Source organism: Salvelinus fontinalis, chromosome 14 (genome assembly GCF_029448725.1).
Source record: "Salvelinus fontinalis isolate EN_2023a chromosome 14, ASM2944872v1, whole genome shotgun sequence".
Taxonomy (NCBI): Eukaryota; Metazoa; Chordata; class Actinopteri; order Salmoniformes; family Salmonidae; genus Salvelinus; species Salvelinus fontinalis.
The window spans coordinates 43150324-43173279 of NC_074678.1; the positions used below are offsets into that span (position 1 = coordinate 43150324).

General features: G+C 43.0%; 1 pseudogene; it reads left to right on the forward strand.

Annotated features, from left to right (window-relative positions):
- LOC129810912 (xyloside xylosyltransferase 1-like) overlaps nt 1-22647 on the forward strand; it is a 54191-nt pseudogene extending 31544 nt beyond the window's left edge.
- The last annotated feature ends 309 nt before the right edge of the window (nt 22648-22956 follow it).

Genomic DNA, 22956 nt, shown 5'->3' on the forward strand with positions numbered 1-22956 from the left:
GGGTCAAATAATAATAATCACAGTGGTTGTAGAGGGTGCAACAGGTCAGTGCCTCAGGAGTAAATGTCAGTTGGCTTTTCATAGCCAATCATTCAGTTAGACAGCAGGTGCGGTAGAGAGAGAGAGTCAAAAACAGCAGGTCCAGGACAAGGTAGCATGTCTGGTGAATAGGTCAGGGTTCCATAGCCGCAGGCAGAACAGTTGAAACTGGAGCAGCAGCACGACCAGGTGGACTGGGGACAGCAAGGAGTCATCAGGCCAGGTAGTCATGAGGCATGGTCCTAGGGCTCAGGTCCTCAGAGAGAATATATTAGAGGGAGCATACTTAAATTCACAAAAGACAACAGATAAGACAGGAGAAATACTCCAGATATAACAGACTGACCCTATCACCCCCCCGACACAAACTATTGCAGCGTAATGACTGGAGGCTGAGACAGCAGGGGTCGGGAGACACTTTAGCCCCGTCCGACTATACCCCCGGGCAGAACAGGCAGGCTATACGCCCACCCACTTTGCCATTTAAACGTGTTTAAAACATTATAACTATGTTTAGTGTAACGTTGATGGAATATTCTCCTAACCTACAGAACTGGACACATGAATGTTCTTGCAACGTTCCCATGAAACGTGTCTAGAACATTAATATCTTGATGTTTGAAAGCAAAAACATCAACATTTTACTATGATTTCTGATGGCATTGTTAGGACAAAACACAGGCCATAAGGTTTTTGCTGTTGATTGAATGTGTTCCCCAAACCAATGCAAACATTTTAAGCTATTTTGGTGCCTGTGGACCCAACACGGGAGGCCATTACCCAAAACGTCATTACAGTAATTGTTTTTACACCATTGACCTGTAGGGGACGCTACATGTCGACCCCTGGGCTTTGCTGAAATGGTGCTATATCAGGTTTTGTTCAGCATAAAAATTATACAAGGGTGCCAATTTTCAAGCTTCTATACCAAATCAAACAATTTGCGAGCATTTTTACTGGACTAGCTCCAATTTAGCCAGAATACTTCTCTCATAACGACTGATTCAGACTCGCCTCATGTTGCTTAGTCACACTTGACTTGAGTAAACCTGTTAACTGTGTTCACCGGTGTAAATCAGCCAGCATCACCCACCTACAGTGACCTTGGCTTTTTCCACATTTTGTTGTTACAGCCTGAATTTAAAATGGATTAAACTTTGGATTTTTTTGTCTGATGGCACTATACCTTAAACATGCTATAGACACCACCTCGTCTAGGTCAGTGTTTCCCAACCCTGGTCCTCGAATACCCCCAACAATACACATTGTTGTAGCCCTGGATACACCTCACTCAGCTCATTGAGGGATTGATGATTTGTTGACAAGTTGAATCAGGTGTGCTTGTCCAGGGTTACAATAAAAACGTGTACTGTTGGAGGTACCCGAGGACCAGGGTTGGTAAACACTGCTCTAAGTGGTACTAGAGACAGCTAATAGTCTGAACTCATGGTTTTGTTTTCTCCTGTTCCCTCCCTCCAGCCATCCTATCCGGAGAGGGAATATACACAGTACTCAGCCCATTGTTTTACCCCATCCAAAACAGATGTCACGCTGCAGCAATGTGCGTACCGGCACATCCCGTAAATAGCTGTAAACATAATACTTCAGTCAGTGTATGTTGAGTCAGTAAGTGTTCACTATATAAGGCCCCATTTTCATTTACTGTTATGTGAGTGAAGTAAGACTTGAGAAATTCTTTGGAGTATAGTGTCAACATTTTTGCTTGCATGTGTGGGACAAACTGATATAAGCATGGATGGATGTTGCCTAAGGAAAAGCAGACTCCCAGATCACAGTGCTGTGAAGTTCATCCAATGAGATGATCTAATATGTGATCCCATTCCCCACCACACACATTCCCCCTTCTCTCCCACCATCTGTGGCTTGGGCTAGAGGAAGGCACACAATTTATTAATTTTATTTAACCTTTATTTAACTAAGCAACTCAGTTAAGAACAAATTCTTATTTTACAATGATGGCCTATCCCGGCCAAACCCTCCCCTAACCCGGACGACGATGGGCCAATTGTGCGCCACCCTATGATAACATAATACAGATTAGGGAGAGGCTCAACCGTACCTAATGCTGTGTATAGTATATACAGTGCCTTCAGAAAGTATTCATACCCCTTGACTTATTCCACATCTATACGCAATACCCCATAATGACAAAGTGAGAACAGGTTTTTAGAAATGTTTGCGTAATGTATTGACAATTTAAATGAAGAAATATCTAATTTACATAAGTATTCACACCCCTGAGTCAATACTTTGTAGAAGCACCTTTTGGTGGCGTTTACAGCTTTGAGTCATCTTGGGTATGTTTGTATCAACTTTGCACATCTGGATTTGGTGATTTTTTTTCACCCATCTTTCCTTGCAGATTTTCTCACGCTTTGTTAAGTTAGATGGGAAGCGGTGGTGAACGGCAATCATCCTGTCTATCCACAGATTTTCAATGTGATTTGAAGTCTGGACTTTGGCTGGGGCCGCTCGACTTTCACATTCTTGTTCTGAAGCCATTCCAGCGTCGCTTTGGCTGTATGCTTGGGATCATTGTCCTGTTGGAACATAAATCTTCGCCCCCAGTCTGTCATTTGCACTCTGAAGCAGGTTCTCATCAAGGATTTCCCTGGCCAATCAAGTTGTGACATCAAGGGTGATCAAGGGAAACTGGATGCACCCGAGCTCAATTTGGAGTGTCATAGCAAAGGGGTGAGAATACTTTTGTAAGTTAGATTTCTGTTTTCAATACATTTTGAGCACATTTCTAAAAACATGTTTTCACTTTGTCATCATGGGGTATTGTGTGTAGATGGGTGAGAAGAAAAACATGGATTTAATTGATTTTGAATTCAGGCTGTAACACAACAAAATGTGGAAAAAGTCTAGGGTGTATGAATACTTTCTGAAGCACTGTATACTGTACTATAGGGGGAGACTAAACGGAGTGAACGCTTTAGTATAGGAGGAATAATCACCCTCCATTCTCTGAGAAGAGAGCCATGCTTACACGTGAGCTGTGCTCCTTAAGAGATGTGATGCAATATTGTTGTATCAAGAGACTTATCATAGATGTTCATGCTATTTTCAGAAGAATATTTGTTCTACTTTACTGCCAAGCTGATCAGTGGTCAGATAGGTAAAGGGTGTAAGAAAAGGCAACATGGTATTGGACCTGCTCCAGAGCTATGTGGGAGTGAGCCTGGGCTCCGGGCTCAGCCATCCCCAGCCTTTGTTCTTGGCCTGATTGTGACATCCCATTAACAGCCACTAACAGAAACACCACTGGTCCGTTTAGACTGCAGCGCTCTTTTCCACCCGGGTCCTGCATCAAAACAGGACGTCACGGCCGGAGGGAGGTGTGTGTGTATGGGCCATGCTCACAGGAAGGGGTTGTGGAGCAGCTGCTTACTGCTGTAAACAAACAAGTCTAGGATTTTAGAGGGAGTGTGAATGTGTGTGAGCGAGTCTGTGTGTCTGCAAGTGTAAATGAAATGAAGATGGAGTGAGTTTGAGTGTTTGCATCTCTAGCATTTTAGACTTGGGCCTGTTTTGCTGTTTAACCCCTCTCTCACTTTTGAGTAGAGGTCCCACCTTTTTTGAGTACAAATGCTATGGAGATGGATGGGGAAGTGTCCGCTGTACCTATTACATACATCCCTTTTCATAGAACATTCTATGTAGTTGAAGTGCACAGGATCTATCTGCTCATATTCACCCAATTGTCAGAGGGGAGTCTGTCTAGAGCAGGAAATGTTGCTACTTTTTACCACATCCGGAGCAAATTCATCTCAGCAAGACTTTGAAAAGAGGAAGACTGAGAAAGGATCCAATTTAGCTGGACTTGCATATCATCAATCTTGCACACGCTTTAAAGAAAATATTTTTTTCCTCAATATTCACTCTCCAGAAGGTTGTGTAGACTAGATTAATGTTTTTTGTTTACTGCTCATTATTTTACTCTTAGCAGAAACCCATTACCCATACATTTGCATGAATGTAAATTGGCTGGTTTAAGTACCATTTTACACTACAGAGCACTTTTCACTCCTGAGTCACTAAACCGCCTTCCCCAGCAAAAAAGAAATGGATTCTGCAAGTCTCCAGTGAAATAAACACAACTTGTATAGGCTTTGTATGGCAGTTCATGCCAAACTGTATCTGGTCACTCTGTGTACTCAAGTAGTCTGGTGTTGAAGACATCTGGAAAGACATCGGTTCTGGTGGATTTTTTGTATATAGTGTATAAAGTGTTTTTTTGTGTCACTCATGTCCCCTTGTCTCTCATGTATATGTCCCCTTGTCTGTCCCCCATGGAAGTGAAGACACCAGCCCTGTCTATCCTGTGCTCGCCTCTCTGGTCCTCTTTTCGGGTTACACTAGTGTTCACATAGAGAGGTTATCGTCCGGACGCTGTGTCTCTATGCAGTGTTTTTCCAGTAGAGATGCTGTCTGCCTGGGCCAGAGCAGAGGGAGGGTTTATATTTCAGGGGAACCCCAGCATTCTTGGCAGGTCGCAGAGGGCTCCAGTTTCTCCAAACAGATCCCTGTCTCTGCTCCCACCGTAGACCTGCCACTGTTGCCACTCATTGGGTGAACCCCTCCCCCCCCCCTTAATGTTCTCTGTTCCTGGATGTACACAAACAGACAAGTGGCCACATAACTTACCGCACACAGTTGTACTGGCCTCTCTAGGGTTTACCGTATCCCACGAGGACCTACGTCAAGACCCAGTATTTTTCCAATCCAATTTGTGTGTTCCCAGGCAGCGATGATGTGTTTGTCCAAGTCGTGGTGGCAGCATAACTCAACAGGCTGAAGTAGAATCAGTAAAACAAGTCAGCTAAAGTTGTGGGAAGAAAAGGGGACTAGAAAATGGGTGACAGCTTTTTGGGGGGGAAAATCAAATGTATTTACAGCACAGTGTATTTTGTTTGTCAGACAAAGGCCCAAGTTTTTTTAGCCCAAAAAACGGTCTTGAATTTAATTGTAATAAATCTGCTTAATCCCAAAAGCAATTTGTCTTGTTGAATATCAACTATTTTGTAGGATTTAACTGCCGCCAGCCCTTAAATGCTTAGTAACGACAGTAGGCAGCAAACGTTAATGATGTGATTGTGGAATGTTTTCCAGTATTACAGATACACTAGGAATATTAGCATCATACTCATACAGTTCGTTTCTGCTGTTGTACACCTTCTATGTTCATGCAAAAATATAAATAGTTTGTGTGCATGCAGGCAAAGGGGTTTGTGAATGAATACTGGTTTGTTTGTGTAACCACCTCAGGTGATCTCCGAATGAGTGAGAGGGCTAAGAAGGCTCTCTGCGCCTCATCTTGTTTGTTGCTAACAGAAAACACGTTATGCAGGAGTGCCCAGCCCTCCTCGTCCTCATTCACAACACGTCCCTCCAATGAAAAGTTAATTACTGGAAAACATGTTCTTCCTGTCTCATCCTTAATATTTTAAAGCCCAGTAGCCCTGCTTACGTAACACCTGGATGTACAGCCAGACCATTGTGTACCAGAGACAATAACTATAAGCCATAAACTATACGATCTGGTTTACTTCCACACCTCCATAGTCAACTTAAGCTGTGTTTACACAGACAGCCCAATTTTGATATTTGTTCCACAAATTGGTCTTTTGACCAATCACATCGGATCTCTTCACATCAGGTTTTTTCAGAGCTGATCTGATAGGTCAAAAGACCAATTAGTGAAAAAAAAAGATCAGAATTTGGCTGCTCTGTAAAAACAACCATAGTTTGACAGGGGAGATCTGGAATAAGAAGACATCCTTGTAAAAGCCTATTAGAAAGTAATACTGATTGAGCCCAATTCTGGGCCATTTATCAAATCAAAATTTATTGGTCACATACACATGATTAGAAGATGTTAATGCGAGTGTAGCGAAATGCTTGTGCTTTCAGTTCCGACAGTGCAGTAATATCTAACGAGTAATCTAACAATTCCACAACAACTACCTAATACACACCAATCTAAAGGGGTGGAATAAGAATATGCGCATATGGATGAGCGATGGCTGAGCGGCATAGACAAGATGAAATAGATGGTATAAGATACGTTACTCATCTCATATGTATATACTGTAAGATATGTAAACATTATTAAAGTGGCATTATTTAAAGTGACTAGTGATCCATTTATTAAAGTGGACAATGATTTCGAGTCTGTATGTAGGCAGCAGCCTCTGAGTTAGTGATTGCTGTTTAACAGTCTGATGGCCTTGAGATTGAAAAACAGCTTCTATCTCTCGGTCCCAGCTTTGATGCACCTGTACTGACCTCACCTTCTGGATGGTAGTGCGATGAAAGGCAGTGGCTCGGGTGGTTGTTGTCCTTGAGGATCTTTTTGGCATTCCTGTGACATTGGGTGCTGTAGGTGTCCTGGTGGGCAGGTAGTTTGCCCCCGGTGATGCGTTCTGTAGACCACACCACCTTCTGGAGAGCCTTGTTTTTGAGGGCTGTGCAGTTGCCGTACCAAGCGGTGATACAGCCGACAGGATGCTCTCAATTGTGCATCTGTAAAAGTTTGTCAGGGTTTTAGGTGACAAGCTACATTTCTTCAGCCTCCTGAGTTAGAGGCACTGTTGTGTCTTCTTCACCACACTGTCTGTGTGGGTGGACCATTTCAGTTTGTCTGTGATGTGTATGCCGAGGAACTTAAAACATTCCACCTTCTCCACTACTGTCCCGTTGATGTGGATAGGGGGGTGCTCCCTCTGCTGTTTCCTGAAGTCCACAACCATCTCTTTTGTTTTGACGTTGAGTGAGAGGTTGTTTTCCTGACACCACACTCCGAGTGCCCTCACCTCCTCCCTGTAGGCTGTCTTGTTGTTAGTAATCAAGCCCACTACTGTTGTGTCGTCTGCAAAATTGATGATTGAGTTGGAGGCGTGCATGGCCACGCAGTCATGGGTGAACAGTGAGTACAGGAGGGGGCTGAGCATGCACCCTTGCGGGGCACTAGTGTTGAGGATCAGTGAAGTGGAGGTGTTGTTTCCTACCTTCACCACCAGGGAGCGTCCCGTCAATGTCCAGGACCCAATTAAACAGGGCGGGGTCGAGACCCAGGGCTTCAAGCTTAATGAAGAGCTTGGACGGTACTGTGGTGTTGAATGCTGAGCTGTAGTCAATGAACAGCATTCTTCTCTCGTGTCATTTCCTGAAAATGTTCTTGACACATAGAATGACTACACAGCATCCAGTTAACTACCAAGGTCATCGTGAGTGCTATAATCATTAGCTTCTGATTGGTCTTAATACTGTTTTCCTCACTGCACTGCCAAAGAGCCATCTGTCAGAGAAATAAGACCTACCTACCTGTAATTCTAGTTGTTTCAGAGAATACACATACTGTAGGCCTATGTGATTTGATGATATAGACTCATGCTGTGTTTGTGGTCGAGGGGTTATTTTTGTACCAAGGTGTAATTTCCTTCTGAGGGGGTTGGTACATAATTTAATGTGAATGCGTATGAAGTGTAGGCTGATGTTTCCACCAGCCAAGTAGTTTCTTATTACATACCCCTTTGGCCTTTATCTGGATGAATCAAAATATGACTTTTTTTTGGGGGGGGGGTTCTGTTTTCGTGCTTCACGTTGTCAAAGGATAATTGGTCGGGAATATAGCGTGAATGTTTTATTAAAGGTGTGGACGTTTTCACCTGCCAATTTCCAACTCTGTTCTTGTTATAACCCAATTTCTTTCTCCTTATTGAAACACTCTTTGCAGGAATAGCAAAATCTGCCAAATAGCAATGCAATGCAGAGAACAAGCATTTTGTTTTTTATCTCTGTAAAAATATTATTCCCCATCGCCGACTCATGTTTAATCTGCTCTGTGAGATCTGGTTGTTCCATGCTCTGAAAAATGTGGAGGCAAGATTTGAATGAGTGTTACAGATCAGCCCTGACGTTCTGTCATGCTACTGTTTTTGAGAGGCTTCACGCCACAGCCTGGTGTCTTCCTGTGAACTAACAAAGAAACAGCAGATGAGAGCGCCGACAGTGGACTGTTCTGAATCTTGACCTACTTCATGTACCAAGTAGAGTACTATGGTCTCAAAGGCAAAGAATGACAATTCAGCCATTAAGTCCAACACCCAGACCCTTTTGGCCTCATGTGAATTGGTTACATATTCGTTGCCTATACCCCTTCATCTACATGTATTGAGTTCATTTTGATCAAATGTTGAATCCTGGTTTATCTGTTGCTTTTAGATTTTGGGCTGAAAAACAGCAGATAACTATTTGACATGGAGAAGTGAGTGGTGAAATGTTCTGGTACACTTGTAATTGTAATGCGTGTCTTGGCACATTAACCATGCTGCCCCCTTTTGAACAGTTCCTTCTGGGCTCTTCTGTAAAGCGTTTATTGGAAATAGTTTCATGCACATTTCGCTCGATTGATGTAGATGGATGGGCCTGAACAGTTTTTTTTGTGTGTGTGTATTCCATTCCTATAAGGGAACATGTTAACTCGACTTTTGTCTACAGTACCAGTCAAAAGTTTGGACACACTTATTCATTCAAGGGTTTTTCTTTATTTTGACGATTTTCTACATTGTAGAATAATAGTGAGGACATCACAACTAGGAAATAACACAAATGGAACCAAAAAAGTGTAAGCATAATATATTTTCTATTTGAGATTCTTCAAAGTAACCACCCTTTGCCTTAATGACAGTGTTGTACATTCTTGGCATTCTCTCAACTAGCTTCACCTGGAATGCTTTTCCAACAGTCTTGAAGGAGTTCCCACATACAGTGAGGGAAAAAAGTATTTGATCCCCTGCTGATTTTGTACGTTTGCCCACTGACAAAGACATTATCAGTCTATAATTTTAATGGTAGGTTTATTTGAACAGTGAGAGACAGAATAACAACAAAATCCAGAAAAACGCATGTCAAAAATGTTATAAATTGATTAGCGGTTTAATGAGGGAAATAATTATTTGACCCCTCTGCAAAACATGACTTAGTCCTTGGTGGCAAAACCCTTGTTGGCAATCAGAGGTCAGACGTTTCTTGTAGTTGGCCACCAGGTTTGCACACATCTCAGGAGGGATTTTGTCCCACTCCTCTTTGCAGATCTTCTCCAAGTCATTACGGTTTCAAGGCTGACGTTTGGCAACTCGAACCTTCAGCTCCCTCCACAGATTTTCAATGGGATTAAGGTCTGGAGACTGGCTAGGCCACTCCAGGACCTTAATGTGCTTCTTCTTGAGCCACTCCTTTGTTGCCTTGGCCGTGTGTTTTGGGTCATTGTCATGCTGCAATAACCATCCACGACCCATTTTCAATGCCCTGGCTGAGGGAAGGAGGTTCTCACCCAAGATTTGACGGTACATGGCCCCGTCCATCGTCCCTTTGATGCGGTGAAGTTGTCCTGTCCCCTTAGCAGAAAAACACCCCCAAAGCATACTGTTTCCACCTCCATGTTTGACGGTGGGGATGGTGTTCTTGGAGTCATAGGCAGCATTCCTCCTCCTCCAAACACGGCGAGTTGAGTTGATGCCAAAGAGCTCCATTTTGGTCTCATCTGACCACAACACGTTCACCCAGTTGTCCTCTGAATCATTCAGTTGTTCATTGGCAAACTTCAGACGGGTATGTATATGTGCTTTCTTGAGCAGGGGGACCTTGCGGGCGCTGCAGGATTTCAGTCCTTCACGGCGTAGTGTGTTACCAATTGTTTTCTTGGTGACTATGGTCCCAGCTGCCTTGAGATCATTGACAAGATCCTCCTGTGTAGTTCTGGGCAGATTCCTCACCGTTCTCATGATCATTGCAACTCCACGAGGTGAGATCTTGCATGGAGCCCCAGGCCAAGGGAGATTGACAGTTCTTTTGTGTTTCTTCCATTTGCGAATAATCGCACCAACTGTTATCACCTTCTCACCAAGCTGCTTGGCGATGGTCTTGTAGCCCATGCCAGCCTTGTGTAGGTCTACAATCCTGTCCCTGACTTCCTTGGAGAGCTCTTTGGTCTTGGCCATAGTGGAGAGTTTGGAATCTGATTGATTGCTTCTGTGGACAGGTGTCTTTTATACAGGTAACAAGCTGAGATTAGGAGCACTCCCTTTAAGAGTGTGCTCCTAATCCCAGCTCGTTACCTGTATAAAAGACACCTGGGAGCCAGAAATATTTCTGATTGAGAGGGGATCAAATACTTATTTCCCTCATTAAAATGCAAATCAATTTATAACATTTTTGACATGTGTTTTTCAGGATTTTTTTGTTATTCTGTCTCTCACTGTTCAAATAAACCTACCATTAAAATTATAGACTGATCATTTCTTTGTCAGTGGGCAAACGTACAAAATCAGCAGGGGATCAAATACTTTTTTCCCTCACTGTATGATGAGCATTTATTGGCTGCTTTTCCTTCACTCTGCAGTCCATCTCATCCCAAACCATCTCAATTGGGTTGAGGTTAGGTGATTGCGGCGGCCAGGTCATCTGATGCAGCACTCCATCACTCTCCTTCTTGCTCAAATAGCCCTTACACAGCCTGGAGGTGTGTTGGGTCATTGTCCTGTTGAAAAACAAATAATTGTCCCACTAAGTGCAAACCAGATGGGATGGTGTATCGCACCCCCACATCACACCACCTCCTCCATGCTTCATGGTGGGAACCACACATGCGAAAATCATCCGTTCACCTACTCTGCGTCTCACAAAGACACAGCAGTTGGAACCAAATATCTCAAATTTGGACTCATCAGACCAAAGGACAGATTTTCACTGGTCTAATGTCCATTGCTCGTGTTTCTTGGCCCAAGCAAGTCTTTTCTTATTATTGGTGTCCTTTAGTGGTTTCGTTGCAGCAATTCGACTGTTGATGTGTCTGGTACTTGAACTTTGTAGCATTTATTTGGGCTGCAATCTGAGGCTGGTAACTCTAAGGAACTTATCCTCTGCAGCAGAGCTGACTCTGGGTCTTTATTTCCTGTGGCGGTCCTCATGAGAACCAGTTTCATCATAGCGCTTGATGGTTTTTGCGACTTTCAAAGTTCTTGACATTTTCCAGATTGACTGAACTTACTTTAAGAAATGAATGATGGACTGTCATTTCTCTTTGCTTATTTGAGCAGTTCTTGCTATGATATGGACTTGTTCTTTTACCAAATAGAGCTATCTTCTGTATACCTACCCTACCTTGTCACAACACAACTGATTGGCTCAAACGCATTAAAAAGGAAAGAAATTCCACAAATTAACTTTTAACAAGGCACACCTGTTAATTGAAATACATTCCAGGTGACTACCTAATGAAGCTGGTTGGGAGAATGCCAAGAGTGTGCAAAGCTTTCAAGGCAAGGGTGGCTACTTTGAAGAATATCAAATATAAAACATATTTTGATTTGTTTACTACATGATTCCATATGTGTTATTCCATAGTTTTTATGTCTTCACTATTATTCAACAATGTAGAAAATAGTAAAAAATGAAGAAAAACCTTTTGAGTAGGTGTGTCCAAACCTTTGACTGGTACTGTATGTCACTGTGATGTTAATGTCCTTGAACACGAGGACTTTAAAATGAGTCATTTTCACATTGCAATTTCCCTCTTGTCATCAGAGGATTGGAATGACTTAAGTGGACAGAAGTGCGTGTACTGCATACTTGTGGGTTTGTGTTTATGCATGTTACCTTGTGGACATTTTGAGTCAGCCACCAAGATAGAATTTTATCCAACCCTAACCCCATGCTGTACACGCCCCTACGTATCTATTTGGACACTGACGCAAAACATTTTTTATTTGGCTCTATACTCCAGCAGTTTGGATTTGAGATCAAATGTCTCCTTTTTGTCACCTTTTGTTAGATGTTGTATACATACCTGATTTACCGTTTAGAAATAAAGATCTAGTCCCCCCATTTGAAGATGTCAAGTATTTGGACAAATACCACTTAGTGTACAAAAGTAGTCAAGTTTAGTATTTGGTCCCATATTCCTAGCACGCAATGACTACATCCAAGCTTGTAACTCTGCAAACTGTTTTGCGCAATAGGAAGTGAATGATGCTGGAGTAATTTTCTTTGAGTAGATAAGATGTTTTTGAACACTTAAAGTCAACCCTGATAATTCCATGATTAAGCAAAATCATGAATAATGATGAGTGAGGCTTCAACAAAGCATGCTACCTCTCAACATTACAAAGACTGGAGGAGATGAGCATTTTTGGGGGGTGTGATCTTTGTCCCTCAAACTTCCTCGCTCATCATTCACGATTCATTTATTATTATCCATAATCATGGTTGTGTTCACATTCTTGTCAAAGTGTTCAAACATGATCTATTCTTACTTACAATAAAAGTGACTCCAAAATGACACAATGCATTATTCACCATTCACTTCCTATTGGACAAAACATTATCCGAAACACAACCAAAACAAGCTGTAAATGCAGCCAACAAGTTTGTAGAGTCACAAGCTTGATGTAGTCATTGTGTGCAAGGAATAAGACCAAATACAACATTTTGGACTACTTTAATACACAAAGTGAAATTTGTCCAAATACTTATAACATCTTCAAATGGGGGGGACTAGATATATAAAGTGCTTTCATTTCTAAACGGTCAAACAGGTGTATGAAAATATCTTAAAATTAAAAGTTTACGTTCTGTACTGTCGCCTCATAAAACATTTGATCTCAAATCCAAAATGCTGGAGTAGAGCCAAATTAAAAATGTTAGCATCACTGTCCGAATACATATGTAGGGGAGTGTACCTCCCCCATCGTAGCTCACTCCTCACCTTGACTCAGCAGTCGGTATAGGCCAGTGTTTTCCTCCACTGCAGTCTTAGTGCCGTTTATCCTCCGTCTGGAAGATGGCTTCCTATTCAACGTAAAGCCTGGTCTCAAAACAGCCATGTGAAAGGCTGTGTCAATGTTGCTCTAGTCGCTTGCAGAGGGCCCAAATATGTGGCTGAGTGCACGTAGCACTCTGCCTAACTAGACTTAGGAAAGAAGGATGGTTTCCAAGATCTGGATTGAGGCAGAAGTGCCTTCTCATAAATAAGACGTGAAAACCATCAGGCCAGAACATTTTCACCAAAACACCTACGCTTTTCCTTGTTTTGTTGACACATGATGCCAATAAGATAAATGATTACAAGAAGCATTTTAAAAAGGGACAAACACTGCGTTGGGAGGTTGACGCCAGTAGAATGATTTGGCTGGTAATTGTGATGGTTCGCCTTTCGTTTTCCGCTTTTAGATCCTCATCTCATAGTGAAGGTCAATATGTATTTTAACTTTCGCCAGGCAAAGCTGGTGGCCCTGCAAATCCATCGTCCTCTTTCTCTCAAGCATCAAAACTTTGATCCTTTGATTTAGAAGGTTTCAGTCATTGTATTACTGTGATTACTATTTCATGGTAGAGCTCACAAGTTAACCTGATGCACTTTAAAGACAACCCATGGAATGGAGATGCAGTACTGTAACTCAGAAACTCTCAGTTCACCAAATCAGGTAGTGGAGACAAAACAATTGGTTAGACTTTCAGTTCTCCCTGTTTCTTTTAAGTATTCTTGTCCTTGTGGCTTTTCAAGCTAAAATCCTGAGTGGAGGTTACACAGATAAAAATCAGGAGGCGTAACATTGCAGGTACCTCCCGGGGCTTCAAAGAGCAGGAGTTAATTCCAGGAGGACTTTGAGATGTGGTTGTGATCTCCTGGTTGTTTTTCTGGACAGCTTTCAGCTCCAAAGGCCCTCAAGTAGAGGAGGGAGTTTCTCTGAATTGGAGGCACGTGGATAAAAGTCTTCCTTGACACTGCCTGAGCCTCTCCACAGCAGTCAAGGAGAGTCGGGCAGAGCTTCTCTACTGGGAGGCCATTGTTTTCTGACTGTAGACACTGAGTTAACTGCACTATCCTTGAGAATAGGCTCCAATGAACTTCATTCCACAAAGTCTTCTTTGAGATGGAGAGACAAAGAGAGGGAAGGATGAGTTTTTCACCTTGCCTGTGTTTTGACAGGGCTTTTGCAAACCATCTTCTGAATGGTTGTAGAGCGTTCTGTGGATTTCCTGCATGAGCTGCTGCTTGTGAGAGACAGGTCTCCTCGGCAGGTATGTGTTATTTACTCTCGCACGCTGCAAAGGGCTAAGCCTGCAGTGTGGGGATGGCTAAATGACTCTGTCCTGAGTCCACCCTGAGCTCCCCTAAATCGATCCATACTGCATCTGCCCCTCGGTCACCATTAGGGAGTGCTGTGGTGTCAATGGTGGAGAGTCGGAGTCTGGCCCTGAGGGTAACCACAGCTGAGCAAACACACTGTTAGACTACTAGGCTTCTGGCCTCACATTCCTCTGTTTGATTTGGAGAGCAGAGCACCGCATGTTGGAAGCAGGCTACTCCTTTCCTAGAAAATACCCTTCAGTTCAGAGCTCCTTGGGGTTAGCCAGAAGGCTACGCTCAAATCAAAGAGCTCCTGAACTAGGCCAGCACTAGGCACCTTACCTGGCTGTTAAAGGGATAATCCACTCCAGAAAGGAAACTCATGAAACTCCTGTCAATTTGGTCATAGCCTAAATTCAATGAGTGGGTAAAATAATGATTTAACTTATTAGTGGTCTTTCTGTGAAATCAGGAAATCCTGTTGTGCTGCATCAAGGTTCTTGTCACTGGGGATATGGAATAACAAACTATCACGTTTCTTAATGCTTTTAAAATAATTACCTGCGCTCCAGATCGCAAAATCAGCCAGTAGGTGGTATACTTATCTGGAACATATCCATCTGTCCATATCGTCAGGACAAAGTATTTATTTAGTTAAAATGTTCTTAAAGTTCCAATGCAGCCATTTTTGTGTCTCAATATTAAATCATGTCTGGGTTACAATTTTTATTTTATTTTTTATTTATTTTTTAAATACATTTTATCCCCTTTTATCCCCAATTTTCGTGGTATCCAATCGCTAGTAATTACTATCTTGTCTCATCGCTACAACTCCCGTACGGGCTTGGGAGAGACGAAGGTCGAAAGCCATGCGTCCTCCGAGGCACAACCCAACCAAGCCGCACTGCTTCTTTAACACAGCGCGCCTCCAACCCGGAAGCCAGCCACACAGTGGTCTAGGGCACTGCATCGCAGTGCTAACTGCGCCACCCGGGAGGCCCGTCTGGGTTACAATTTAACTAATTTACTGTAATAGTTTTAAATTAAAATTGACCAAATTGGCTTTTTAGCAAAAAACTTTCTCAAATAAGAGCTTTGATAGGACTGTCTGGGTGGGGAGGGGAAAACTTGAAACTAGCTGTTTGTATCCGCAATTTCATGATATCCAATTGATAGTTAGTCTTGTCCCATGGCTGCAACTCCCTTACAGACTCGAGAGGCGAAGGTCGAGAGCCATGCGTCCTCTGAAACACTACCCTGCCAAACCGCACTGCTTCTTGACACGCTGCTCGCTTAACCCGGAAGCCAGCCGCACCAATGTGTTGGAGGAAACACCGTCCAACTGGCGACCGTGTCAGCGTGCATGCTCCCGGCCCACCACAGGAGTCGCTAGAGCGTGATGGAACAAGGACATCCCGGCCGGCCAAACCCTCCCCTAACTCGGACGACGCTGGGCCAATTGTGCACCGCTCAAACCCAGATCTGTAGTCAGTGCAAAAATAGTAATAAAATGGAAGGGTCAATGCAGATAGTATGTGTAGCCAATTCGTTAGCTATTTAGCAGTCTTATGGCTTGGGGGTAGAAGCTGTTGAGGAGCCTGTTGGTGTCAGACTGGCCGTGAGGGAGCAGAGAACTGTCTGTCTTTGGTGGCTGGATTCTTTAACAATTTTCCGGCCATCCTTTCACACCGTCTGTGTAGAGGTCCTGGATGGCAGAGAGTTTGGCCCCAGTGATGTGCTGTGCTGTCTGCACCACCCTCTATATAGTGGTGCGATGTGGATGAGGGTGTGCTCGCCCCATCCGTTTCCTGTAGTCCACGATCAGCTCCCTTGTTTTACTGATGTTGAGGGAGAGGTTTGTGTCCTGGCACCACACTGCCAGGTCACTGACTACCTTGTAGGCTGTCTCATCGTCGCCGGTATTCAGGCCTTCCACCGTTGTCATCAGCGAACTTGATGATGGTGTTGGAGTCATGCATGGCCACACAGTCGTGGGTGAAGAGGGCGTAAAGAAGGGGACCAAGGACACACCCCTGTGACTTCTTGTACATGTTCGTAGCCATAGCCTTGTGTGCAGTATCCCTGTCCTTCTAGCTTAGCGCCAAAAACTCTGTTAATCCAGGGCTTTTGATTGGGGATGCAGCAAACTTTTACTTTGGGCCAATGTCGCCGATGCATTTCCTAATGAAGTCAGTGAAAGAGGTGGTTAGCTCATCGACGCTATCAGCGGAGTAGCGGAGCATATTCCAGTGAGCGCTAGCAAAGCAGTCCTGTAGCATAGCTATAGAGACATGATCTGATTTTCTGAAGCCTTCTATGCTTGCTTGTGGGTATAGTAACAATGGTCTAGGTCTTTATCGCCCCTAGTGGCAAAGGAGACGTGTTGACGGAAGTTGGACATTACGTGTCTTGACGCGGAATTAAAATCACTGGCAACAAGGAAAGCATCCTCTGGGTGCATGGTTTCCTGCTTGTTCATAGCCTCGTACAGTTCGTTAAGTGCCAGCTTGTTGTTTTTCTTGTCCTTAGGTGGAATATATACAGCAGTCACAATAACAGCTGAAAGCTCTCTCGGTAGGTATAAGTGTCGGCATTTGACTATCAGGTATTCCAAAACGGGTGAACAATGTGTTGAGACTTCCACCATGCTACAGTCAGTGCACCATTTGCTGTTGATAGAGGCCTACCCCTCCCCCTCTCGATTTTCGTGAATCCAATTTCCTGTCCGCAGGGTGAATGGAGAAGCCATCGAGTTGGATAGCCATTGGGGGGTATCTTGTCCAAAAGCCATGTTTCGGAAAAACAGAGAATGGTGAAGTTATAAGATTCCCGTTGATGGCAAATCCACAATAGGAGGTCATCCATCTTTATTATCAAGCCGCTAGAATGGAGGGAAGAGGTGGCAGGTTTCCCTTTTGCCTTACTCTCGCCAAGACTCCCCCTCTCCTACCACTTTTTCAGCAGCATTTTCTCTTGGGTAGCCAGAAAATTGGGTCGGATTTACACAGAGCCCAAGGTAGATGAGTTAAAGTTCGTAACTGACGATCTGATGTTCAAAAGTTATTGTTGATCATAAGAAATTATAGCGGATACATTTACTGCCAAAAAACTAAAGATAAACACCAAAAGAATCACAAAATGGCAAAGCTCACAAGACGGCAGCCATACAGTATGGCGCCATCAGTAGAAGGTCCTGTAGATTGTATTTTCAACAAGCAATTATCTTGAAAAAACACTTTTTAAAACTTTTACTGTGTTAGTTTAATCAGCTGTTGTACAATATGATATAAACCACAGGAACAACAATGTTGACTGCACTGGGCCTTTAAGGGGGGGATGTAACTATATGTAACATATTGATTTGCATTAGTATATGCATCAAAAGTAGGCTTGGCCAGTATACCGTATACCGGGTATTTGGAAATATACGTTTTTTTATCAATTGTTATATTTGTAGCTACTTTTTAAGTAAATCCCTGCAGTCATCTTGTGCAATACGTTATAATATAAACCAGATCACGTTCTTCATTTCACTGGTCACATTATTTTACATTGAAGCTTAGCGTAGTTCCCCAGAACAGCTGAGCCAGTCACGTTTTTGTTTGTAAGTAGCAAAATGGGAGAAGGCGGGAGCAGGTGAGTCCAGCATTGCCATGCTGAAACAGGAAAGGGCCTTCCCCAAACTGTTGCCACAAAGTTGGAAGCACAGAATCGTATAGAATGTCATTGTATGCTGTAGCGTTAAGATTTCCCTTCACTAGAACTAAGGGGTCTAGCCTGAACCATGAAAAACAGCCCCAGACCATTTGTCCTCCACCTAACTTTACAGTTGGCACTAAGCATTGGGGCAGGTAGCGTTCTCCTGGTATCCGCCAAACCCAGATTCGGCCATTGGATGGTCAGATGGGGAAGCATGATTCATCCCTCCAGAGAACTCGTTTTTATTTTATTTGTATTTAACCTTTATTTAACTAGGCAAGTCAGTTAAGGACATTCTTATTTACAATGACGGCCTACCACAAAGGGCAAAAGGCCTCCTGCGGGGACGGGGGCTGGGATTAAAAAATATAGGACAAAACACAATTCACGACAAGAGAGACAACACTACATAAAGAGTGACCTAAGGCAGCAACACATGACAACACAGCATGGTAGCAGCACAAAGCATGGCACAAACATTATTGGGCACAGACAGCAGCACAAAGGGCAAGAAGGTAGAGACAATACATCACGCGAAGCAGCCACAACTGTCAGTAAGTGTCCATGATTGAGTCTTTGAATGAAGAGATTGAGATAAAACTGTCCAGTTTGAGTGATTGTTACAGCTTGTTAGTCGCTAGCTGCAGCAAACTGAAAAGACGAGCGACACAGGGATGTGTGTGCTTTGGGGACCTTTAACAGAATTTGACTGGCAGAATGGGTGTTGTATGTGAGGATGAGGTCTGTAGAGTCCAATGGCAGCGAGGTTTACACCCCTCCAGCCAATGTTAGGTGTTGCGCATGGTGATTTTAGTCTAATTTGAGGCTGCTCGGCCATGGAAACCCATTTCTTTAAGCTCTCGACGAACAGTTATTGTGCTGACATTGCTTCCAGGGGATGTTTGGAACTCCTGTAGGGATTTTTTGCAACCGAGGACACGCAATTTTTACGCGCTACGTGCTTAAGATGTTTCCACTTCACAATAACATTAACTTACAGTTGACCAGGGCAGAAATTTGACAAACTGACTTGTTGGAAAGGTGGCATCCGATGAAAGTTACTGAGCTCTTCAATAAGGCCATTCTACTGCCAATGTTTGTTTATGGAGATTGCATGGCTTTGTGCTCAATTTTATTCACCTGTCAGCCACGGGTTTGGCTCAAATAGCCGAATCCACTCATTTGAAGGGGTGTCCACATACTGTTGTGTATATAGTGCTCATCATTTATTTTATTTAAACTTTTATTTAATGCCATCTAACCAGTTATCAAAGAATGTTCTCTAGTTATCCTAACCCGGCAAGCTATCCAGCCAGCTAGCTAACATTAGTTATTTTAGCACGCTAGCTAGCCTAGGCCCTAGCCAACCACCATGGTCGGCATAAGCACCAAGCCACAGCCTCGAGACTGGCCAGCACCGGCAGGAACCCACAGAACTAAACTTAAACAAAACCCTTGCCAGCAGATCAAAAGCAAAGAGAGAGTGGAGACTTACAGATTGATTGCTGGGCCCCATCTGAGAGAGGGGAGAGGATGTAGTAGTTATAGCTAGCCAGCGAACAAGGAGGGGGAGGTGGGATCGAGCTTCATTGGGCAGAGGGAGAATCAGTGAGGGTAATCAAATAGCGAGGTAAATCCAAAGTAGATGGATTCCAGAGGTAATAATCCAGAGCCGGCACAGGGGACAAGGGGAACAGTCAACAAGACTTTACTCCCTCAAAACCATATATCTTTGTGGAGACGGAGGTCCATAAGTTTTAATATTTTAATTGACTTAGTGCAGGTGCAATTGTGCCAAACATTTTGCTCCCAATTTGCCATCAGTGCCATCTCTCGGTTTCCCACACAACAAGGAAAATACATATTCTCTACACTACCTCTCGATCTACCTCTACATTGCTTTATCTACCTTGTTCTAAACATCCTGCTTTACTGAACAACCAATGGTTATTTCTCTAAACTTTCCTTTGTGTCCCCTTCAGACACACCTTCTGGCAGTACCGTAAAGAGAACCCTCAGTCCCGTGTGGGTGAGCCTCCTCCGGACGGCTTGCCAGGCTTCAACAGTGGCGTGATGCTGCTGGACCTGGGGGCCATGCGGACCTAGGTCCTCTACAACTAGCTCCTGGAGCCCAGAAACGTGTCCCTGCTGGCTGACCAGTACCACTTTAGGGGCCACCTGGGCGACCAGGACTTCTTCAACCAGGGTTGTTCCATTCACTGGCTTGCGGCTGGAACCGCCAACTGTGCACCTGGTGGAGGGAGCACGGATATGGGGGCGTGTTCCAGCTCTACTACCACTGACGGGCCGGTGTATATCTACCATGGAAACTGTAATACGCCCATACCCGATGACTGAGTTGGGACCTCGTGAGGTGTTTTCCAAAATGGTGGACCTGGACCAACTGATGGGTTGTGGTGAACTCATTGTAAGTCTTGGCTCAAGACTTGGTTTTGGAGAGAAGTAAGATATTTGCTACACAACTTTCTGGGTCACAACAAATGTTTTGGAACCAGAACCACTTTGGTATTGTAATACTGTAAACGCCGCTCCCACTCCAGCCCGTGCTGGGCTGGTTTGCAATACAGATAGTACAAGGTGTCTCACTCACTCCACTAATGTGAAGTGGGTAGCTAATAATGAATGTGGACCATTAATCCTTTAAGCGTCAATCTAAGTAACATAGAGATGTTTTTTTCATGTGCTGCATCTCTATCCACCCCATCTGCCTATGTTGGCCTTCCGCATCTGCGGTGGAAGGTGACCGAACTACAGCGGTGTTTGTCAGACCAATAAGACATCCTGAAATCTGTCTTCTCACGAAAAAGTCTGTAGTGCCTAGAAACTAATATGTTTTATCTACGTCCCCCACAAGTGTCACAGGACTCATCTGAAGGTAACTCATACAAATTAATGGAAGTATGGAGGTAGTTTTGTGCCAATAAAAAAAAGGCGTTAAATGTGTCCAAAAAAAAACAAATATTTCCTGAGTTTACATTTCTCCTAGATTTAGGACAGACACTTCAAAACGTTATTATTTTTTTTTATTTTTTTTTGCCATTTATGAATGTTATTCGATGCGTTTCTATGGGCTCTAGTAGTAAAGGCCAAATTTAATATTTTATCCCTCCAAAAAGTATATATTTTTTTATATCTAAAGGTCCTAAAATGCAATGATCCATGGTATGACCATCATAAAACAATTCCCCAATGGCTTAGACTTTTAGTGATTCCCCTTTTATCACCCTCAGGTTTGAGACTAGGTGAGGGTTAGTACTCAGTGCCCATTCACGTCCCGGTGACATTCTGAGGGGGCTTTTGTTTGCCAATTCTGGACTCTTCTCTGGCAGGCTGAGTGGGCAGGAGGCAAGACACACTGGCACCCACTAGGACATCCCACTGAGTGGCTAATGGAGAGAAAAGAGGGAGAGGGTAGAGGTGAGGGATGATGAGAGTGCTGATAGGCTACACCTACAGATACTTGACCCACTCACACACAAGGTTTTCTTTCAAGTGAGACGCAGACACCATTTCATAAAAAAAGAGGAAGCTTTTAATGTATAGTGTAGTTAAATGTGTAATGAATCTATAGGGGCTGTATTTCCTGCCACTCTACCCTATGCCTACCTCCGGTATAGTGATAAAGATGTTCATTAGATAGCAGCTGATTAGATTTATTTAGTAAATACATTGGAAATATGAATCAAACGGCAAGCTAATGAGGTCACTCTTTTTTGGGATTTGGTCCATTGACTAGATCCTATGTGTATATACCCTAAGAGCCTATCGAGTAGATTAAGTGTAGTTGAACCCAGCAATCAGCCTGCATGTAAGCGGAATCCACTGCTCTAACACATCAACCTGAGTACACTGTGTTGTGCAGCCAAGAATAAGGATATGCCACTCCAGACTTGTCGATGCACTGCAGACCATATAAAACAAAATGCAATAGGAGAGGTCATCTGCTGCTGCTGTTGTGTGATGACGGAGCCAAAGTCATGCATTTTCTTTTCATTTGTCGAGTGAAACAGAATAACTTGTCTTTTTTTTATTTTTTATTAAAAAATAAATAAGCTTGGCAAGTTAATTGTTGTTTTTTGGGCTCTGTGGGTAATGACATTTACATGTTTTTGTGTTACTGCTTTTGTACTGTACTTATTATTTCAAAATGTCTTATTTTGGTGCTGTGGATGTTCATGTGATGAGTTGTATTATTGTAGTCAGTGCCACAAGTTTGTATCATATTGTTGCAATGTCATTTTAAAGGGCAACAAGGGTTCAAAAGACCCCAACTATACTTTCTCTCATGTGTCTTTTAAATGACCTGTCTGCATTCCAAACCACTGCATAGACTGGACTCAAATGCTCCTGTATTGAATGTAAGTGTTATGTTTTCTACAAGGGCATATTCAGCAAACAAGTGTAGTCAACACAGTGAAACACATGCATTATGTATTATATTTGTAAAAAAATCTCAAGACCTTGTGTGTCTTTGCAGTCTGTAGCATTTTCAATGGCTTTTTTGTAACCTCTGTCTCCTTGAAGATATCACTTTAACATTGACTGAAAAGGAGTATCTGTCATTTTTATTCAGTATTATGCGCTCTATTAAATAGGAAACCACTCACTAATGGCAGTTCTCATACTTTTCTGTAACATTTACCCTTGGCATCGTGAAAGGATCCATAATCAGTCATTCACGTACCCCGGTTTTTATCATATTTGTTAAATAAATCAAAACATTTTGCATATTTTTGTTTCAGACTAGCTTGTGGGACCTCATAATGGTAGATGGAAGGAACATGAATAGAGTAGATCATCTGTTTCATGTGAAATTCTGACAATGGCTGTGTGTGTCCCAATAGACAAGGCAAGAACAAAGTGTGTTTTCAAGAGCAATTTTGTAGTCAACATCCAATGTACAGTATCTTTCGCCAGGCAGCTAAAACTCCCAATTTGGCAGAATATGATTAGATTCATTTATATTTTTAGGTTGATTTTGTTAAATATTTTTGGTAGTTTGTACTATGAATGTACACAACATTAGAAACACCTTCCTA